The 23828-nt window shown below is 33.9% G+C and overlaps 1 protein-coding gene across 29 annotated transcripts in view; it reads left to right on the forward strand.

The window, feature by feature from the left end:
• Positions 1-23828, forward strand: part of LOC100524732 (protein FAM170A) — a 689565-nt gene that overhangs the window by 363372 nt on the left and 302365 nt on the right. For 19 of the 29 annotated variants that reach the window (XM_085014401.1, XM_085014393.1, XM_085014385.1 and 16 more), the window contains 3 exons: positions 13260-13348; positions 15253-15309; positions 16724-16788. The gene's annotated coding sequence lies outside the window, so the exon portion shown is untranslated. Of the gene's footprint in view, positions 1-4545; positions 4600-13259; positions 13349-15252; positions 15310-16723; positions 16836-23828 lie in introns of all 29 variants that reach the window. The other 10 variants (XM_085014400.1, XM_085014404.1, XM_085014403.1 and 7 more) reach the window with 2 other exon arrangements.

The following is a 23828-nucleotide window of genomic DNA, read 5'->3' on the forward strand; positions in this document are numbered from 1 at the left end:
TTGTTTTTTTTTTTTTTTTTTTGTCTTTTTGACATTTCTTGAGCTGCTCCCACAGCATATGGAAGTTCCCAGGCTAGGAGTCGAATCGGAGCTGTAGCCACCAGCCTATGCCAGAGCCACAGCAACACAGGATCTGAACCTCGTCTGCAACCTACACCACAGGTCACGGCAACACTGGATCTTTAACCCACTGAGCAAGGCCAGGGATCGAACCCACAACCTCATGGTTCTTAGTCGGATTCGTTAACCACTGTGCCACAACGGGAACTCACTGCAATGACAGTTTTATTTCTTTTTCAACATGGATTCATTTTATTTCTCATCTCTGATTGTCAAGGCTAGGATTTCCAATATTACATTGAATAAAAAAGTAGTGGGAGTGGACATCCTTGTCCTGTTTCTGATCTTTAGAGAAAATTCTTTCAGTGATTCACTACTGATTGCATTAGCTGTGTGTTTGTCATATATGGCCTTTATTATATTGACACTGTTTCACTTTATCTCAACTTTCTGGAGTTTTATAATAAATGGATTTTGAATTTTATCAAAAGAATTTTCTGCATCTTTTGAGATTAGTATATGGTTTTTATTCTTTGGTTTGTTAATGTGGTGTATCATATTGATGATTTGAGGAGACTGAAAAAATCCTTGCATCACTGGATAATTCCCACTCATCAATAGGATCTGTTGGATTTGGTTCCTATTGTTTTATTGAGGATTTTTGTGTCTATTTTCATCAGTGATATCGGCCTGTAATTTTCTTTTTTTCTGGTATCTTAGTCTGGTTCTGTTGTTTGATGGTCACGTCATCAAATGAGCTTGGGAGTGTTCCTTTCTCTGCAATTTTTGGGAAAGTTTTCAGAAGTATAGGTCTTAACTCTTCTCTAAATATTTGATGAAATTCAACTATGAACCCATCTTGTCCTGGACTTTTGATTGTTGAGAATTTTTTAATCACAGATTCAATTTCACTACTTATAAATGATCTGTTCATATTATCTTTTCCTTCATGGTTAAGTTTTGGGAAGTTGTACCTTTCTAAGAATTTGTCTATTTCTTTTGGGTTGTCCATTTTATTGGCATAGAGTTACTCGTAGTAGTCTCTTGTGGTCCTTGTATTTCTTTGGTGTCAGTTGTTAATTCTCCTTTTTCATTTCTAATTTTACTCATTTGAACCTTCTCCCTTTTTGCATCAATAAATCTGGCTAAAATTTTATTAATTTTGTTTATCTTTTAAGAGACAGATTTAGTTTACTGTTTTTTTTTCTGTTTTTTTTTTTTGTCTCTATTCCATTTATTTCTGCTTTGACCTTTATGATTTTTTAATTTCTTTTTAATTTTTTTCTTTTTTAATTTCTCTAGTTAATTTTGGTGTAAGCTTAGGTGGTTTATTTGAGATTTTTATTGTTTTCTGAGGTAATCTTGTATCACTATAAGTTTTCATCCTAGAATTGCAATTGTTTTTTCCCATAGGTTTTGGGTCATCATGTTTTCATTTTCATTTTTGCCTATGTATTTTTTGAATTCCTCTTTTTTTTTCTTCATTGATCCATTGATTGTTTAGTAGCATACGGTTTAGTCTCCATGTGTTTGTGTTTTTTGTTTTTTTTTTCCTTGTAGTTGATTTTTAATCTCATAGCACTGTGGTTGGAAATATCATTTATATGATTTCAATCTTATAATTTATCAAGCTTGTTTTGTGGCACACTGCAACCTATCCTGGAAAATATTCCATGTGAGCTTGAAAAGAATGTGTCTTCTGCTGCTTTTGGATGGAATGCTGTAAATATCAACTAAATCCATCTGGTCTAATCTATCATTAATGACCTATATTTCCTAATCAATTTTCTGTATTGATGATCTTTCCATTGATGTAAGTGGAGTGTTAAATTATCGTTATTTTTGTGTTAGTGTCAGTTTCTACTTTTATGTCTGTTAATTTTTGCCTTATATATTGAGGTGCTCCTGTGTTGAAAGCATGTGTGTTGACAGTTTTTTTATCTTCTTCTTGATCTTTTGATTATTATGTATTTTTCTTGTCTTTTGTAACAGTCTTTAATTTTTTCTTTTTTGTTCTGATATGAGTTTTTCTACACCTGCTTTCCTTTGATTTCCTTTGCATGGTAGAAAGTATTTATATGGGTCTCATTTTTGTATCTATCAGCCAGGCTATGTCTTTTGGTTGAAGCATTTAATCCATTTACATTTAAGGCAATAAACAGTATGTATGTTCTTATTGCCTTTTTTTGTTTGTTTCGGATTTCTTTTCTTCCTCTCTTATGATTTGATGATTATCTTTAGCATTGTGTTTGAATTCCTTTTTCTTCTTTGTGTGTATATATTATAGATTACTCATTTGCAGTTAACATGAGGTTTTGGTATAGCAGTCTGTATATTTTCATGATTTTTTTAAGTTGCTGATCTCTTAATTTCAAATGCATTTCAAATATCCTCCATTTGTACTTTCCTCCTCTTACAACTTGAGTTTAGATATCATATTTGTATGGAAGACTTCCTACTTTCACCATTTGTTTACTTTTACCAGTGAGCTTTCTCATTCATCATTTTCTTGTTTCTAGTTGTGGTCTTTTCTGCCAAGAAAAGCTACTTTAATAATTGTTGTAAAACTCTTTTGGTGGTGCTGAATTCTTTTAGCTTTTGTTTGTTTGTAACGCTTTTGATTTCTCCATAAAATCTGAATGAGAGCCCTGCTGGATAATGTACTCTTGGTTGTAGGTTTTTCCATTTCATCACTTTAAATATATCATGCCACTCTTTTTTGGCCTGCAGAGTTTCTGCTGAAAAATCAGAGGATAAGCTTATGATGACTCCTTTGTATGTTACTTACTGCTTTTTCTTTGTTTTTCATATTGTCTCTTTGTCTTTAATTTTCTTTTATTTGACTTTTTATGTGTCTAGGCATGTTTCTCCTTAGTTTAATCCTTTATGAGACTTTGCACTTCTTGGAATTTGGCAAATGTGTCCTTTCATACATGTAGAATTTTTCATCTATTAAGTCTTCAAATATTTTCTCAGCGGCTTTCTCTCGCTCTTCTCCTCTGGGACCTTTATAATGCAAATGTTAATATGTTGGACATTGTCCCAGAAATCTCTTAAACTGTCCTCATTTATTTTCATTATTTTTTCTTTATTCTTTTCTGTGGCAATGATTTCTACCACTCTGTCTTTCAGCTCACTGATTCATTCTTCTGACTCCTGTATTCTGCTATTTGTTTCTTCTAGTATGTTTCTTCAATTCTACTTGGCTGTTCTTTATATTTTCTAACTCTTAGCTAAAAACTTCGTTTAGCTTCTCTCTCTCTATACACTCATTCTTCTCCCAAGTTCTTGGATTATCTTCACAATCATTATTCTGATTTCTTTTATGAGTAGATTGCCTCTCTTCACTTCTATTAGTTGTTCTTCAGGAGTTTTACCTTTTTCCTTTTCATGGAACATATTCCTTTACCCTCTCATTTTGTTTAAATTTCTACTTATATTTTTTGATATGAATTAGCTTCTTAGAGAAGTAGCCATCTTTAGGAGATGCACTATGTATTCTAGCAATACATTCCCCTCTAATCACCCAAGGCCAAGGACCAGCTGACCCCATGGTAAGTTCTGACCTATGTTTGTATGTTTACACTCAGTTTTTCAGTTTGCATGATCATAGTTTTCTTCTAGTATTTGCCCCCCCACCCCGGTTAGTGAGACTTGTCTAGAGTTGTCTAGAGGCTTGTGAAATCTTCCTGGTGGGAAAGGACCAGTGCTTACCTGTTGGTGGATAGAGCTGTATCTTGGCCCTCTGGTGAGCAAGGCTGTGTCAGGGGGCATGTATACAGGTAGCTTTGTCTCAGGAAGGCTTTAAGCAGCCCATCTGCTAATAGGTGGGGCTGTGTTCTTTCCCTGTTGTTTATTTAGCCTGAGACATTCCAGTGCTGGAGCTTACAGGCTTTGAGTGGGTCCAGATTTTCACACCAAGGACCCAGCATATAAGAGTTCATATGGGTCCCTGCTATGTCTACCACCAACTTTTATGACTCCAGAGAGAGCCACTGCTGCCCCCATGCCTCCCTAGGAACCCCACTAAGACAAGAAAATAGGTCTAGCCCAGCCTCCGATAATGTCACTGTTTTTGCCCTCTGTCCTGGTGCATATGTGATCTTGTGTGCACCCACCAAGAATGGATTTTCTATTTTCCCTAGTCCTGTGGTGTTCCTGCACTTAAGTCCCTCTGGCCTTTAAAGCCAAATACTCTGGGTTTCCTCCTCTTGATTCTGGACCCCTAGACTAAGGAGCCTGGTGTGGGGCTCAGAGCTCTCAGTCCTGTGGGAAAATTTCTGTGTTATAATTGTTCTCCAACTGTTGGGTCATCCACCTAGGTGGTATGGAATTTGATTATATCATAGGTGTATTCCTCCTACAGAATTTTGGCTTCTTCTTTATATCTTTGTATTTAGAATATCCTTTTTGGGGGGGATACACAAATACTGGATTCAGATTACCTCAGACATTAACTGTTTTCAGTCTTTTCTTTTTTATCAGTGGTTGTTCAGCAGCTGCAGTTTTGGTGTGTTCATGAAAGGAGGTGAGCTCAAGGTCCGTATACTCTACCATCTCTTCCCTTACTTCCTGATATGTATCTTCTTGTGTGAGTTATCTGTTCATATGTATTGTCAGATAATCTCTTAGTATTTTAACATATCATAATCTCTTAGTGTTTTAACACTATCATTTTGATTCAGCTTCAAATACCTTCTTTCTGAACATGCTATTCAGATTTACAGAAAGAGATGAGATTGGCCAGCTAAACATAGTCAGACCTGCTCATATGAATAATGTAAATTAGTAAAATTTTTTTTGCTTTTTATTTTTCTTTTCCAATCTTTCATCCAAACTACTAGAATTTCATTGTTAATATTATATAACATCTCAAGTATTCTGCTAGATTTACTATTCTCTTTATTATGTCATAACTATTTCTACTCTACATAGCCTTAAAGAAAATATTTCCATACATAAATCAATGTAACATGTCTTACATTAATTAATTTACAATGTGTTCATTATACTAATGTATATATTTTTATCTGAACAAAGACATTTAAATTTTAAGCCAACATCATGACTAATCCTGGATACTCTAACCAGGATTTCATGATGTTGGTATAACATTTGTGTGTTTTTGATTAGATGAAGATATTCCATCATATCTCTTATATTCTGCTAAAACCACAGACCCTGGCTTCAGTGCTCAATGAGGTAATATAAATAGGTCACTCAGTATAAACTGTGGTACATATTAAGCTATGAATAAAATTTGCCATTATTACTTTTTAATTATTAATATTTATAAAACAACAGAAACTCACCCTATTTTTAAATTTATTTTGTTTTTATTCACTGAGTAGATTTAAAGCCTGGTTTTTATAAACTTTTTTTTTTTTTTTTGGTTTTAGGGCCACACCCACAGCATATCCAAGCTTCCAGTCTAGGGAAATCAGAGCTACAGCTGCTGGCCTATGCCACAGCCATAGCAATGCCAAATCTGAGCTGCATCCATGACCTATACCATGGCTCATGGCAATGCCAGATCCCTGACACACTGAGCAAAGGCAGGGATTGAATCTGCATCCTCATAGATACTGGCTAGATTCCTTTCTGCTGTGCCACAACAAGAGCTCCCTGTTTTTTACTGTTGGACTACTTAATTACTATTAAAACTATATAATAATTCTGAGAAATTTATAATCTCTCAAAACTGAATAAAGAAGAAACAACAAAATATGAACAGACCAATTGCCAGTAATGAAATTGAATAAGTAACTTTTAAAATCTTCCAAGCAACAAGTCTAGAACCATACGGCTTCAGAGGTGAATTCTACCAAATATTTAAGAAGAGTTAATGCTCATCTTTCTCAAATTCTTCCAAAAAATTGAAGAGGAAGAAAACTTTCTGAACATGTGTTATGAAGCCAGTATTACATTGATAGCCAAAACAGACAAAAACAACACAAGAAAGAAAATTACAAGTCAATATCAATAATGAAGATGTAAAAATCCTCAGTGAAATATTAGCAAACTAAATTTAGCAATATAATAGAAGGATCATATACTGTGATCAAGTGGAGTTTATCCCAGGGATACAAGGATGGTTCAGTATCTGAAAATAAATCAAAGTGATATACCACATTAACAAATTATAGAGTAAAAACTGTATGATCATCTCAATAGATGCCAAATAAGCTTTTGACAGAATTCAACATCCACATATGAGAAAAATTTTCAATGGAATGAATATAGAGGGTATGTACCTCAGAACAGTAAAAGGGCATATATGACAAACCTACAGCCAAATTAATATTCAGGTGAAAAGGTCAGGTGTAAGACAAGGATGCCCATTCTCTGCCTCTCTATTCATCATAGTATTGGAAGTTTAATCCACTGGAATCATAAGAGATAACAAAATAAATCCAAATCCAAACTGTCACTGTTAGCCAATGACCTATTACTGTATACAAAAAAATCCTAAAGATACCACCAAAAATTTATTAGAACCGATAAATGATTTTGGTAAATGTGCAGCATATGAAAGTAATATACATAAATTTGTTGCATTTCTATGTACTAACAATGAATTACCACAAAAATAAATTATGAGAATATACATATTTACAATTGCATCGAAAACAATAAAGTGCCTAAGGATATATTTAACTAAGGAGTTTAAAGGCCTGTACTTAGAAAACTAGCACTAATGAAATAAATTGAAAGTAATATTACTATACAGAAAGACACATCTTGTTCATGGATTAGAAAAATTATTATTGTTAAAACGATTATACTACCCAAGGCAATGTTTAGGTTATTGCAATTCCTAGCAAAATACAAATGACAGTTTTTACAGGCCTAGAACAAACAATTCTCTAATTTATATAGAAACACAAAAGACCCTGAATAGTCAAAACAATCCTGAGAAAGAAGAACAAAACCATACTTATCATATTCCCTGATTTCAAGCGAAAACTATAGTAATCAAATCAGCATGATACTGTCACAAATACAGACTCAACCAGTGGAATAGGATAGAGAACCCAGAGATAAATCCACACATATCTGGGCAATTAAACTACAACATATCTGTACAATGTGTGGTTATATTATAAAAATAATAAAGCATACTTTAGCCTAAGAAAGAAAATATTACAAGTACTATTGAAACTGGCTCCGTTTCATCCAAGATAACCACTATTTAGTTCCATGTTTATCATTCCTTGCTTTTTATTACATTTTCCTCGATAAAATTTTAACCCTGAGCAATATATTATATAATTTGGTATATTTTTGTCACCTTGTAAATAGGATCATATTATAGTTATGCATATTGCTTTTTCATGTAAAACTTCTTGAGATTTATTCATTTTTAAATGTACAGCCAGTTCATATATGATCAGTAAATTATGATATTCTATAGCCAGCCACATTAACAAATTGAAGGAAATGTCATACATACCCTAAGAAAAACTTTTTATACATTTATTTTTAAAACTAGCATTATACGAGGACGTCTCTTAGCCAATAAAATGTATATGTAGATGATTACTCTTTGCTTTTGTGATATCTTAAAAACCAATCCCTTGAAAAGTAAGGCAAATGAAAAGATGCTCTCATGAGCACCTTTGTTCAAGATTATACTGAAGAACATAAACAGTGAAATAAGGTAAGGAAAAGGGGAAAAAATACAATACAGGAGAAGAACAAAAAATCAACAATGTTTATATTTGTACTCAGAGCTACTTTCTCCAATTATTTTAATCAATTTTTTAATTTTCTTTATGCTTTTTTAGGAGGAAGGCGGGACTTCTTTTGAATATATTTTTCTCATTCTTCTTCTCCCCTTATATTGATTTGAGGGTTTTACTTTCTATCCCTTTACTTGTTATAGTTGGAGTTTTAACATGCAGTTTGCTTTAGTATTTAAAGTTAGATATTTAACCATATGTCTAAATTTGAGTAACATATTTATATACACTCTTCTTAAAATATAAAAGGCCTTATGAAAACTTTAACTCTGATCATTCATTTATTTTAATCCATAATCGTTATATCTAGTAAGTTTTATGTTTTATATTTTACTTCTGTCTTGATATTAAAATACATTTAACAATCATAGTAGGCTTAGATAGAGTTTCTTGGTTCAAATTGTCTTGTATTTCAGAACTTCTTTATCATATGATTTTCTTCTTCCTCAAGTAGAAATTTGGAAGTTCTTTTACCTAATATCTGTTAGTAGTAAACTTCCTCAGCTTCTGTCTGTCTAAAAATACAGTTGCCTAACAGTCATTTCTGAAATTGCTTTCCTGGGGATATCATTCTCTATTGAAAGTTGTATTTAAGATGGCAGTCCTATGTATTCTGGCTTTTTATATTACTTTAGAATATCTGCTACCAGCTTACTTGTCATTTTGCGGATTGTCTGTCTTTTCTATCTGATAACATTTGATGTTTTCTCCCTACAGTTAATACTGGTAGTTTGCTTCAAACGAAGTTTTTATTTCACTTTATTATCTCATTTGGGATTTATCAGACTTTCAAGACCAAAGCTCTGTCTTTCAGCAATACCCTAAGTATATTTCAGGCATTTTTATTTTAAATATTGCCTCTTTTACATTCCTTTTATATTCTTTTCTCAAAACCTTATTAACACAGAGTAGAATGATTCAAACTCTTAAGAAATTACTTTTCTTAGTAGATTTAATCTCTCTTTGTGCCTCTATCTGGATAATTTCAGATTTGTTAACCAATTTACATATTAAGGAGTTCTGTTGTGTTTCTGTGAGTTAAGGATTTGGCCTTGGCACTACCATAGCTCTGGTTACTGCAGTTCTGTATTAGCCAATCCCCGGCCAAGGAAATTCTGGATGCTGTGGGCACAGTCCCCTCCAATATTCATATATATCCTGTTGTTTATCTTGTGTTATTTTCTAGTTGATTGGATTTCTAATTTAAATGTTATGTGTTTCATTTTGACTGTTTCCATTGTGTGCTTTCTCAAATTGGATTTTTTTTTAATTTTTTTAATTCATGAAGCATTCAAAATTTTTTTTTAACTTTTTTTTTTTTTTTTGGCTTTTTGCAATTTCTGGGGCCACTCCTGCAGCATGTGGAGATTCCCAGGCTAGGGGTCTAATCAGAGCTGTAGCCACCAGCCTACGCCAGAGCCACAGCAACATAGGATCCGAGCCGCATCTGCAACCTGCACCACAGCTCACGGCAACGCTGGATCCTTAACCCACTGAGCAAGGCCAGGGCTCGAACCCACAACCTCATGGTTCCCAGTCAGATTCGTTAACCACTGAGCCACGACGGAACTCCAAACTTTTTTTTTAATTATTATTATGGCCACACTTGCAGCATATCAAATTTCCCAGGCAAAGGACTGAATCCAATCTGCAGCTGTGACCTACAACACAGATGCAACAAAGCCATATCTTTCAATCCACTGCACAAGGGCTGGGGATTGAACTCGCACCTCCTCAATGATCCAAGCTGCTGCAGTTGGATACTTAACTCATTGTTCCATGGCAACAATTCCTTTTTTAACACATTAAAAGCCTTTCTAAAGATATATTATATCTGATCATTTTGATATACATGCAGTTTCCTACATAAAAATCTTTTTTTTTTTTTTTGGCTAAAATGATTCTGATGAGTTGTATTTCTTCATGCATTATTGATTTTTGACAGTTTCTGAGCTTTGGTCAGAAATCATCTGTTCTGGAAATTAACATGTAGAAATTATTTCAGGATTTAGGATGCACTTCTCCAAATGTGATTTGCATCTCTGCTAACTACCTGGGTATACTACCAACACCGATCAATCGAAATTGTTCCATCCTTTCTGTTTTGGCTTTTGTTGCTCCCTTTAGGTTTGTTTTGGTTTGGTTTGGTTTTTTTGTATAATGATTTTTTGTTTTTTTCCCAATATAGCTGGTTTACTGTGTTCTGTCAATTTTGTTTTAAATACATACAGAGTAAATATTAGCCCCTAATAAGGGTGAAAATATATTTGTGGTTCAGTTTTCTCAGTCCAGTCATTTTTTACTTTTGTTGTTTTCTACTAGAGCTGGGTTTTAGGCAGGTGAATATGTCCACTAGCTGTGAATTAGCCTTTATATTACTCCATGACATAGTCGCCTCTTCAGGTCTGTGGTTCATGGTAATTCCAAGTTAGCTGAGCAAACTTTCTTGGGTGTATAATAATTTATCTCCTGGATTGGATAGTTTTAGTCCTTTTAAGCCCACATCCTAGGTTCCCTGTAATGAATACCAGCTCCACTGCTCTCTTGGAATTCCTATTTTCACATAATTTTAGTATTCTAGTCTCTCTCTTTGTTGCTCCCTATCAACCATGCATTCTAAAAACTGTTTTTAATATTTTATCCATGTTTGTAACTATTTTACTTTGAGGATATTTCACAGCTATATCTAATGCATAGTATTTGTGGAAAAATCTCCTTAGTATTATTTTTTTTACTGAATTTCAAAAGAAGTTGGAGGGGAATTATCATACATTTTGCAGGGATGACCATAAGCTTTCCTATTAGATATTTTTTCTTCTCCAAACTCCCTTTGTCCTACTCTATCTCTCCCTGCACCACAGATGCTCAGCTGACTATGTGGGTAGAATTAATTGACATTGGCCAAAAATCAGGTGAGGAGATGAATGTATAAAGGGCAGAGCCCACAAACTCTTTGGTATGTAAATCTACTCCTAGTATATTCTTTTGAATATAAAATTCTCATTTTAAACAAATAGTCTCTACTGCATAAAGAAGTGATATATTATATGTGGCGGGTATTGTAGTTATTAAAAGTTACCATTACTTTCTGTGATCAATAAAGTAGAATAAAATGAAACTTACTCAAATTCTCAGCTGAGTAAATGGGTAGAGTTAACTGACACTGGAAAAACTGGTGATAATATAAATATGTAAAATGAATTAAAAATGAATAAAAATAAATTCATTTCACTCATAAAAATATGAATTTCTTATAGACACATGCTTTTTGTAAAAATAAACTTAAAAAATTATTCAGGAACAAAAGGAAGTCTTTAATTCTAGGCATAAAATTCTGAGCATCTGAGGGTTTTATCTGTGAGCATTAAGATTTGTTAAGAGTTATGTCAGGAAATTGGCTTTTACAAAATGATTTCACTGCTTTGATATGTGGAGAGGATTTTAAAATATAATTTATAACATATGGGACATATTTCATTAAACATATGAGGAATCTTAAAACCAAGAATCTTCAGAGTTCCTTTTTTCTCAAGATTCTAGAGCATGGGTATTGAAACTTTCTATTTAGCACAAAAGAATGAAGTTTAAATACACACTGCAGAAAGCATAGTATTTTTAATGAGAAATGTAGTGACAAAAGTCTACAATGATTAAATGTAGATTACGGATGATGACCATATCATCATATTAATGGAAAAAATATATTGTGCAATTTAATTCTGCCTTTGCCATGAAAAGTGCTAGCTCAAGGGAGTCCTTCATACTTTTCCAAAGACACTTTCCAGGTGTCCAGATATTTTTACTAACAGAATAAATTTGGCACTCAAATCACTGTAAACCAGGCCTCAGGGGCTTTTAAAGACATGGATTAGAGAGTTCCTTTGGCATTAGGTAAATAACAGGTGCTGATATCTGACAGATCAAGTGGCAGCCTCTCAACAATTTACTCTTGATATTACTGAGAGTGACAGGGAGTTTATAATTCTACTTCTATGGAATGGGACTCTCTTCCAAGATTGACAGGGCCTGGCTTGCTGCTGTACCTAAATGACAATGCAAGTGAGCCAAGTCTCATCCTGTTCACTGAGAATTCTTCAGCATTCTGCTTTCCTCACCTGGTTTGTGTTGCTCTTTCCTAAGATACTCCAGGTGGGCCTGTAGAGAAAGACAGGCATCTCAGATGCTCAGAATTGTTTTCTAAGACCTCTGAAAGAAATCAGTACTATCATCTCACCCCTGGAATCAATCAGGAGCAGGCATGCCCCAGAATACGGGAAGTCATAAGGATTTTGTTCATCTTTACAGCTGTCAGAGACAATCACTATAGTAACATAGTATGCGTTATATTTATAGCTAATTTAATTTGATTTTTATTAGAATAGCATTATAAACAAATCTAAGTAATGTAGACAGTTGTTTTTCTTTAAGAATTCCTAAGGCTAATATTTATACTATAATCTTTAGTTTGATATATATAGGTGTAATAGTATAATAAACTCATAAATTCAAATCAGTTGAATGAAAATATCTTATTTAAGTATTTTGAAAATTATGTAAAGCAGTGGATAAGCAATGAGATCTTGCTCTATAGCACAGGGAACTATATTTAGTCACTTGTAGTAGAACATGATGGAGGATAATGTGAGAAAAAGTATATATATGACTGAGTCACTTTGCTATACAGTAGAAATTGACAGAACACTGTAAATCAACTCTAATGTAAAAAATTAAAAACCTTAAAAAACAAAGTAATAAGTTAAACTATACTAGCACAGACCAATTTGATATCACTTTATAAAATTTAAAGCAATAAATTAATCTGAACTGTAACTAAGTTTGCTTGAATACTAGCACAGAAAATTGGCAGACAAGCATTTGAAGAAAATTTATTCCATAATAAAGATGAAAAAGGTATTAATCAGTGACTGAAAATCATACTCATCTCTAAGGATGTCAGGAATTCTAGTCTTGTCTCTATTTTTCCATTGTTCTTGGTTTTTCCTAATGTGTGTCAGATAGCATTTCTTCAGTCTTTTCCTCACATTTCATGCACGTTCCCATCTCCATATTGTGGTCTTGCTTTATGCCTCCCAGGGGTGTAAGGCCCAAAGAGGAGGCCCAGCATTATGTTCTGCCTTGACACCTGGTGAAACCAGGAGAGCCTCAGATGGCTTAACGGAAAGTTCATTACTCCATTAAGATCCCACATATATAGCCCTCTAGTCAAACAACTTCCTTATCAAAGTGACTAGGTGAGATTTCTACTTTCTCCCAAGTAGTGGAGTTCAGTTTTCTGCCCACCCACAGAAATATTCAAATAAATTAACCATACCCTCCCATGGGAACCAAGGATCACTCCACCCTTTTGATACTACAAAGCCTGCCTCCCACAGCCCAGGGTTGTTCATTCTTCCCAAATAAAACCGCTTTATGGTATTCTGTGTTCTTCTCCTCCAGGCTCTGAGTATATGTGATCAATTGGTTGCTGTTGATCTCTTCTGTCTGGTGTTGGATGTTGTGTGTTTTGTCATCTCCGTGACCCTGGGGTGAGTATCCCTCCATCAACAAATGTCTGAATAGGAAGTGATTAAAACATTCATGCATTCTTTGGCCACACATCCCTTATGTCCAGTTCTAATTCTTCCTTTTAAAATAAATACTCCTTATACAGTGTAAAACGCTATCATTTTCTCAAATCCCAACTTCAGTTCTATGCCCCTAATTTCATCTCTTATAATAAAGAGCTTTGCCTCACCATAGGACCAATGTGACATTGTGTCTCCTTACTACATGAGCTTGTAATATCTTTAGACTAATCACTGGGTCTGTTGCCTTTCTGTCCTGCACAGTCCTTAATCTGAAAAAGAATGGATGTGTGTATACACATAACTAAATTACTTTGTTGTACTGCATAAATGATCAAAACGTTGTAACTCAAGTACACTTCAATAAAACTTTAAAAATGAAAAAAAGTAAACATTTAGTCAGAAATTGTAGAACCAAATTGATTTGGAGATAATAAAGCCAGATGATTTATTTCTTACCTTGGAACTCACCTTCACTTCTAATGTGGGTACCTTTTTTATAAATCTTATTTATGGATCATGAGGGAAAATGAATAAAGATTACCCATGACTACAAAATAAAACAAATTTTTGAAAGTGTATGTTCCATTGATAGTCAATTGCATTATTTTCAATTATTTAGGGCAGGATAATTAATATCGTATGAATATTAATTTCATTATTATTTTCAGCTTCTTCTCTTAATGGTATTTTATTTTCTCTTGCTCATTCCAGATCTATCTTTAATTACACACAAACACCAAGCTGAGTTTTCAAATCACATCTTTTCTTTTCCATACTCCCCCAAGGTGAACAGATCATGTTTTAAGTCTCAGCTCCCACTTTATAGTGAGGAGCCCCAGCCTCTTACTGAAATGGTAGTTCCATACTTATGTTACACACCCAGATTTATCCAGGGATATAACACCACTAGTTCAAACTCTTCATTGCAAAACTTAACTCATATTTTCTTTTATATTGTTTCTCACCTTCTATATATAAGCAAGAGTATAATTAGTCCACTAATTATTTAGCCTAAAACTCTGTGATCTATTTTTAATTCTTTCCCTTCTGTTTTGGTATGATAACATAACTAAGCATTGAGTTATTGGATCCAATTGAAGACAAGTCTTGCTAGCCAACAGGAATTCTTTGTTGAAGAGGTGGTTCTTTAGTGGCTTCAGAAATAGTAGTTATTGGAAGGCAGAACATATATTTTATATGTTTACATGTGGTGTGCTCATTCATCCACATTTGATTGCTGTTGTGAGCAAAGACGAGACAAGTTACTATTTTTTTGTACTATTTCGTTTTTCTTCTGAAGTAAACTTACCTGACTTGGTATTGTTTATGAGGCAATTTACATCAAATGCGAAAATAATTTTTACAAGATCCCATTTCCCTTTATACCTTAAAGAAAGTTGGTAGTTACTATATATAAACAATGTTTATTAATAAAACAGAAAAAAAGGAAAGTAATAAGTATTAATTTGGTTTATTTTCTTAGATTTATTTTGCAGTGGTTGGGAAAAACACTTCATGAAATCATTTTTGGCATCCTTTTTGTCTTTTTATTGGTAACCAGGGAAATAGCTGTCAACTCTAAAGCATAGATAGAATATGGACACATTTAAAATGGAACAATATTACATCTGTGAAATGCAATTTAAAGTGTAAATCATTTCATTAGTTTGTCTTAGAAGCTAACACAAAAGTATAGACACAGATATGCCTATAGTATAGACTTTATGAGACTACAGTAAATTTCATTAGTAACTCAACAGATGTATCTCAGAAGAAATCTAATGATTTCAACATGATTTAATTGGAATATACTTGCAACAATGTTTCCATATATCCACTGCGAATTGTGTTTTGTTTTTTAGTACTGAGAAGTGCCTGCAACCTATAAATGATATAGTAAACTTCTCATTGTTCTGAAGGTAAGCAGATACTTGAATGTAAGTTAATAAATTCCACAATGATTTGTAAAATATGGCTTTCTACAAGTAGGAATCATTAAGGACACTTATTTTCTATGAGTGCCAGGAGATAATTAGTAAATAGAGCAAGGTGTTATTTGTTGTGCTGTATTAACATTATATTAGAATTTTCAGTTGAATCACGGGCTTTGGTAATATGTTTTCAAGGAAAACATGAAGGCCTCTTTTTATTATTTTTTTATTGTTATTTCCCCAACACAATTTTTTTTCCACTGTACAGCATGGGGACCCAGTTAAACATGTATATATGTATACATACTTTTTTCTCCCATTGCAATGCTCCATTGTAAGTTTCTAGCCAGTCTCTCATACTGAGTGAAATAAGTCAGAAAGAGAAAGGCAAATACCATATGATATCACTCATATTTGGTATCTAATATACACCACAAATGAATCCACAGAAAAGAAAATCATGGACTTGAAGAATAGACTTGTGGTTGCCCAGGGGGAGGGGGAGGGAGTAGGATGGATGGGGAGCTTGGGGTTAATGGATGTAAACTATTGCTTTTGGAAAGACCTCTTTAAAAGAAATGTCTACAAAAAATTTTAGGAATGTTAAAAATAAAAAATATATATACAAAAGAAAATTAAATCAAAGAACAGGACTCATATATATGTATATATGTATACACATATATATTTTTTTCTTTTTAGGGCTGCACCTGTGGCATATGGAAGTTCCCAGACTAGGGGTCAAATCAGAGCTACAGCTGCCAGCCTCTACCACGGCCAAATCAATGTGGGATCTAAGCACAACTGCAACCTACACCACAGCTCATGGCCACACCAGATCCTTAACCCACTGAGCAAGGCCAGGGATTGAACCCACATCCTCATGGATACCAGTTGGTTTCATTTCCATGGAGCCACAATCGGAACTCTGATATATATTTTTAAAATTTACTTTGGATTACTCATGTTAAAATCGAACGCACACTGGAGACTGGACTTGAGAATCTCCTGAGCAGACAAAGCCATTGAACCACATAAGCAAAACTAAATCTATTTTATTTCATGAACGGAAGCAAAATTTGACCTAGGTTAGTCCTTGTAAAAGCCTTTGAAAATCATAAAATAAACATGTCATTTTCCGAAAAATGATAAGAAGTGATCAATTTTAACTGATTCCCTGATGTCTAGAAAGCCCCATTTTAATAAAAAATCATTGTGAAGAGTAAACAACTTCCTCATTTTGACTTTATAAACCATCCTATTAACTTCATGCCCCTGAGTCATATCAGGTTTTATTTTCATAGGCTCCCATTCACAACCTGTTCTTATATGCACAGTAAACTCTTACTAAACATGATTTAATTTGGTGCTTTTAATTTCTCTATTTCTGACTTTTTGAAAGATTTTGGCATCAGAAATGGGATTTAAAGAAGACCTGCAACAACTCTGAGGACAGTCAACAAACAGGTACCTGTTCCCACAGGTTGATTTCTCACCAATCCAGGAGTTTGCGGGTAACTCTCTCTCTTGGAACTCCACTCTGATTGTGTTTAGAGCACTCTGATTTTATTGTGCATACTTGTATTTTGCTTGTTTAAGATTTTACGAAGTTTTTCTATGCTTTTTTTGTAATCTTTCCAGGAAATAAGAAGTGCAAAGTTTGGTTTTCAAGTGCATCATTTTTTGGTGAACTCTCACCAGCTCTCTAACCATCGCTATTTTTAAATCTTTTGCCACTCACAGTTATTGTTTTACTTTTTTTTTTTCAAAGTGTTTACATGCAACTATAGACAGAAATGCTTTATCTTCAAAGAGATTCATGGAAAAGAACCTAACATAGCTCTAGAATACAGGTTTTTGATAACCGTGAGATCATAAATCTGAATGGGTTAAGAATTTCTAAACCCTAGGTGAAAACTGATTTATTCATAAAGCTGTTAACCTATGATCAAGCAAAATAAGTATTATTTATATGAGATTGAACTGTTTAAACTGATGATAATTTTTATGCCTGTAAGACATTACTCTTTTTTAAATGTTTGTTTTCCATATATAATAATGCTATGCTAGTTGAACCAGAGACATAATTCAGTATGAATGTTTACTAATCATTTCAAAGGTACAAGTTACTTTTAAAATAAAATTATATATATATATAAAATAAAGGTAAACTAGAACAAGATTTATTTTTATAAGTATTCGGTTGATGATGAATAAAACATTGAATAGAGAGGCATAGTCCCTCTCAAACACTTTTAGTGAAAATGGGAATTAGTACACAGTTATGCAGGTTAGCTCTACTGTGTCTTTCATATTTTAAAATTTACATACTCTTTGACATAAAATTTTCCATTAGGAATTCATATTATGAATATAAACACAGTGGTTTGTGTACAAGCATGTTCTAAGCAACATAAGAGCAGAAACAGAAAATATATATCTATGTCCAAAAGATATTTCAACTAGTGAAAATACTCTCAAAGAATGAAAAGCTGCATATGAGTTTAAAAAATATTTAAGTGGATAGATTGCTAGATAGACAATAGCTATCTATCATCTATCTATTTATATACGTATCTATCTATATCTACCATCTCTATATGCTGAGTTTTAATTTTAAAATCATTGCAACAAATTATGTAAAATATAATATTTCCTTCAAGTGTCTGAGCTAAGAGGAGAAACATTGTATAAAGCAAAGATGATTGGGGGTCATTGTATTACTCTGTACTCTCACATTTTTACAATAGGAATACATTATCCTTGTAATAATGCAAAATTAAAACTCTTTGAAACAAAGAACTCTCCATTTAACTGAAGAATTAAAAAAATAAACTAACAAAATAAAGCATATTGAGAAAAACCATGCAAATTGAATGAATCAAAAAAGCAATGAAAATAAAATGTTAATCCAAAAGCTCTTTGTTTGAAGAGACCAATAAAAGGATAAAAAAAAATAGATACAAAAGCAAATAAATACAGTTGAAAATGATGATATTGAAACCAAAAAGAATATTGAAGTAAATGAACAAATGTTATTTTCTAGCTGCAAACACACTGTGCTCATATTTGTAAATTTATTATGTTCCTGTTTAGTTTGAACGGGGGATGCTCTACTTTATTGACAATATTATTAAGATACATAGTACACATATGAAAGTTGAAAAGTCAGTAATGTGAAAATTGGGTCATTTTAGAAATTGAAAGTTTTGTATTGCATCATCAATACCTTATATTAGTTTTTAGTTTGAGACAGAGAAAACCTGCATGTTAGTTCATGAAGAATCAAATTATCCTGAAAACTGGCAACACACAAATTTAAACAAATTCTAAATTATAAATAATTACAATGAGCTAAAGGAGAAAAATTTTCAGAGTGGTTCCTCTCCTTTTGTTCCATTTACAGTGAATGAATTATCCAATCTAATGTCAGTTGTGCCTTTATCAGATGCTTAGCTGGAGAAGCACCTGCTCCAATGGTGTGTCTTTCTGAAGAGTATTTGAGTTTTGTTTGTTTCGTTTTAATAATTTGCTGTAAAGCTCCATTATACCCATATAATTTAGGATGGCAATTCTTTCTTTTCAGTGAGTCAAGTTCCCCAGGTATAGAAGCAATTTCTTTGTTCTTGGTCCAAGTAATATGGTTTTAGGGAGCCCATTGTTAGTAACATAGGCAGAAGAAGGCTATTAATGAAAGGCTGAACAAGATTAATGAAAGAGCAAGGCGTCCTTGTCTTGACATTAGTGTATCCATATTTGCTCTGGCTTACTCTGGGCCAAATAGCTGAACGATGTGTGGAAGAAGCTGGACAGCTGATTATCAGGGCTATGCTTCCTGAAGAAGTATCTGAAGATATTTCTAGGATGGGTAGTAGAAATTTTAGTTACCAAAATCTTACTTGGGGAAAATGAAGTTAATCATTACTAACACAAATGGATCAAAAAAGATCAATCCCTTGTATGCTAAATACCACAAGCATTGCCATGACCTGGGAGCCTTTTGGAAATGAAAAATTTCAGGTCTAACCCCAGACCGGCTACATCAGAATCTGAAATATTAAAACTTAGCCAGATGATGATGTGTGTGCATATCAAATTTGGGAAGCATAGTCCTTGTATACCTCATACAGAGCAAGGTTTTGGCCTACATTACCAAAGAGTTTGTGAAGTACTTACTCTTTATTTTTCATTAATTTGTTAACAGATAATCAAATCTCTAAAACCAATTCTGTCTGCAAGGATAAAATCATTAATGGTAGAGAGGCCAGAGTACTTTGTCCAAATGTGTAGATGGTTGGGATCTTCTGGCGATTTCACCTGGTGGTGATACTAGGTTTAGGCATGAATGTACTTTAGTCGGTAGCAGTATTCTTTCTTCCTAATTCTCAGAAAAAGTGATTTTTTTTTTTTCCTTGCTGATTGGTATGGAAAATACTCTGTTGTTGGATATCTGTGTCCAGTTTCCTCATCAATATTATTGGAGTTACTTTCAAGAAAGTCTGATATAACCATAACTTGATTTAGCAAAGATCAGGAGATATTAATATTTATTCCTTGATCAGGACACAGTGGGTGGTGGTGTACAAGAATACATTACTGCGTGGGGTATCCAGGAAAGGTGATCCTGACCTATAAGTGATAAGAATGAAGACAATGAATATGACCTTGACTATTTATAGTTATATTATCATTGGTTATATGTACTTGCAAAGTTGTCCAGAGTCTTGAGGCAAGGCAAGCAACTTCTTCAGCTGTCTTTGATCATTTTGTAAGAATGTAATCCATTTTCTCTGTTTGGTACAGTCACCATATATGGGGGAGGAAGTTATTTTTTAATACATTTAAATTTTGTGTTGTTTACTTTTTTTGTCACTTTGTTCTTTAATATCTGACTACTTTTCTCATCTTCTTCCAAATTTTCAGAGTGATGATTATAGGACAGGAATTAGTTATATAATATTTTCTCATATTATTTACTTTCTGAGCCACGAGTAAGCACCCTCTAACTGGAAATAGAAAAGGCATTTAAATGAAGAATTAAATCAATCAACATTTCTTGTTTGGGTTTTTGCCTTGGCAACTGTTATATAATAAACTCTTCTGTGAGAATAGCACTTAATACATTTATACAATGTGCTTACACTTGATGCACAATATTCATGTCCATTTATTTTGGGATATTTTATAAAGTCCATTTGTAAATTTAGAAAAGGCACCAAGGGTTGGAACTTGTAGCCATTATTTTGGCATAAGTTATGTGCAGGAAAAATCAGGTGTTCATGAAAAAAAAAAAGCCTACATTTTGTAATTTGTGGCATATGATGATTTATGTGGTGTAAATATTTCACTGTGGCTGACTTCAAACTACCAATGTTTTAATAACCATCTTTCAAAATTTCTGAAAATTTAAAAATTGCATGTTTCAAGCTGGTAGAAATCTGCTTGCATACACCACTGGTTATAAGAATTTCTCACCTGGAGTTCCTCTCCTGGCTCTGTGGTTAACAAATCCAACTAGGAACCATGAGGTTGCGGTTTTGTTCCCTGGCCTTGCTCAGTGGGTTAAGGATCCGGGCGTTGCTGTGAGCTGTGGTGTAGGTCGCAGTCGCGGCTTGGATCCCCATTGCTGTGGCTCTGGTGCAGGCCGGCGTCTACAGCTCCTAGTCAACCTCTAGCATATGCCGCAGGTGTGGCCCTAGAAAAGGCAAAAAAAACCAACAAAAAAAAAAATTTCTCACTTATATTTGGAGCCTCATAGAGAGGTGCAGAAAGTCAGAGAAAGTTGCCTACATTTTGGTACAATGAGTATTTTTCACCTTAATTTCTCAGTGTCCCCTTGTTGTTTTAAAACAAGGAATCTGAATCTTTTATAATGAGCTGTAAGAAAACTTCAAATTGTACCTTTTAAGAAGATACTGTCTTTTTTTTTTTTTTTTTTTTTTGTCTTTTTGCCATTTCTTGGGCCGCTCCCGAGGCATATGGAGGTTCCCAGGCTAGAGGTCCAACCGGAGTTGTAGCCGCCGGCCTACACCAGAGCCACAGCAACACGGGATCTGAGCTGCATCTGTGACCTACACCACAGCTCGTGGCAATGCCGGATCCTTAACCCACTGAGCAAGGCCAGGGATACTGTCTTTATTATACCTGATATCAAGCAAAGTACACTCTGAGCTAAATGGAGGTACTATCACTTCCGAGCTGTTACAATACCAACGTCCCTGGAAGTGTGGGCAGAGAGAAGCTGCCAGTGCCTTTGATTCTAAAATGGGCAGAGATTTTAGAGACACGTAAAGGATTGTCTCCCAATGGATAAATGCAAATATTTGACGTACTGCCTAGAACCACTCCTTACCATTTTTATTTTCACGGGTACAAATGCCATTTACCACTCAAGACAAGCAGCTTTAGAGCTGGATTCCAATTTTACAGCCTCTAAATAATCATAGTAATTATCTCAGGAGTGTTTTACCCCAAGAGATATTTGTTTTTATAACATGACACAAATTTAGTGTTAGCAAACTATGACTCACAGTCCAAATCTGGCCCACTATGGGTTTTGGTAAACAGATTTTTTTTTTGAAATAGAACCACTCTCGTTGGTTATATATTGTGGCTGGTTTTGTCCTGGAATGGCAGAGTTACACCATCATGACAAAAAAAAATGTCTTGGAACTCCTGAAATATTGACCTTGTAGCTGTTTACACAAAAGTCAGATGACTCTTATCCAGAATTCGTGAGAATCAGCTCATTATTAACATAAGAATATTTCAGTTCATTAACTTTAGGGGTAATTTCTTATTAGCATTATCATTGGTGATCCATTAATAGCTTTGTAAGGAATGTTGGGTTTTAGTTGATCCTCAGAGACCTCAGTTTTTACATAATATGTACATGTTTAGGAAATTATAGCTATTTTCATTATAATTATCTACATTTTTGTTGGATTAAATATGTTGAATCAGACTTTTTTTCCCCAGATATTTGGCCCATAAATTTCAGTAAGATCCTTATATAAGGAATATGGTTTTAACAATATCTAAACACATTGGTGAGTCTCTAGTAATTTATTTCAAAAATCTTTGAATTTTTTTAGGGGGTGGGGTAACTGGAGGAAGAGATCATACTGTATTTGATTTTTAGGAAATTTACTTCAGCTAGTAATTTGGGTTAGTAAAGATTTTATTGTGTTTATTCCATTAGCACATGTATTCCTTAATGGAGACGCTATATCTGAAGCTCTCTTACAGTTTTAGCCATTGCTCTCTCACTGCCAGTTTCAGAAGGTACCATCAGATTTCCTTTTAAGAACCTGGGTAATTTAAGCTTCCCTTTTCTCAGGGTGTATCAGGGAGAACCTGGGGAACTCTCCATTTCTGTAATACTTTTCATTTAAGATTATGTCCACAGCATGTGGAGGTTCCTGGGCCAGGGATCCAATCTGTGCCCCAATAGCAACCTGAGCTGCTGCAGTGAAAACACTGGATCCTTAACATGCTGCATCACAAGGGAACTCCTATATTTCTCTCTTTTATGAGTATCAAAAATAGAAATTCCCACTGTGGTGTACTGGGTTAAGAGTCCAACTGCAGCAAGCAGCTCTGGCTGCTGTGGAGGTGCAGGTTTGACCTCTGGCCTGTACAGTGGGTTCAAGGATACAGCGTTGCTGCAGCTGCAGCATAAGTCAAAACTGCAACTTGGATTCAATCCCTGGCTGAGGAACCTCCATATGGCATGGGTGTGGCCATAAAAAAATAAGTAAAATGAAATAAAATAAAATCAGAGACATTAATTTCTTCTTACTTTAAATAGGCACTCCTATAAATAATACCTTTTACCATTTGCTTTGACTATTAGAAAGGTCAGAGTCAAATATGCAACCAACCTTTGACGAGAAAGAATCATAATGTGTGAATATTGTGTTTACTCACTTGCTATTTTTCTAACTTTTTCTGTATGTATGTACATATGTCTGTATGATTACTACATACCTAGATTCACATTACCTTCTAAACATTTTTGTTATTTTAAATCATTTTTTCTTTTAAATACATTTTATTGGGTTATATTGGTTATATATTGTTGAGACTAATTCTTAAAGCAATGTGGGGTCAAAAATAAATGAATGAATTAAACATAATGATAAAGAAGCACCATCTCATAGTATTTGGATTTCTTAATAATATCCAAATGTGAGTTAACTTGTCTAATGTCTCATGACATATAACAGGATCAGGAGATGAGGAAAAGTGAATACAATCACCATATGATTTTATTTTGTGTGTGAAGTGGTAAAGTGGAATCTGGACATGTTATGTGATTGGTTGCAGACAGATTTCCAAGTCATGTGAAATTTAGTAACATATGCTCCACAAACAACACCACAGATAATACACATCACTCGCAACCGCTAATTATTTTTATGCTTTTATTGAGTGAAACATCAAAGCTTTAATCAAGATCAGTATTTACTTTAATCATCATTCTCTTTGAATATGCCAAAATAGGT

The sequence above is a fragment of the Sus scrofa genome, chromosome 2 (assembly GCF_054392235.1).
Source record: "Sus scrofa isolate SSC_HxYL_T2T_F1_AM1 chromosome 2, Sscrofa_HxYL_maternal_Yorkshire_Landrace_v2.0, whole genome shotgun sequence".
In the NCBI taxonomy this organism is placed as follows: domain Eukaryota; kingdom Metazoa; phylum Chordata; class Mammalia; order Artiodactyla; family Suidae; genus Sus; species Sus scrofa.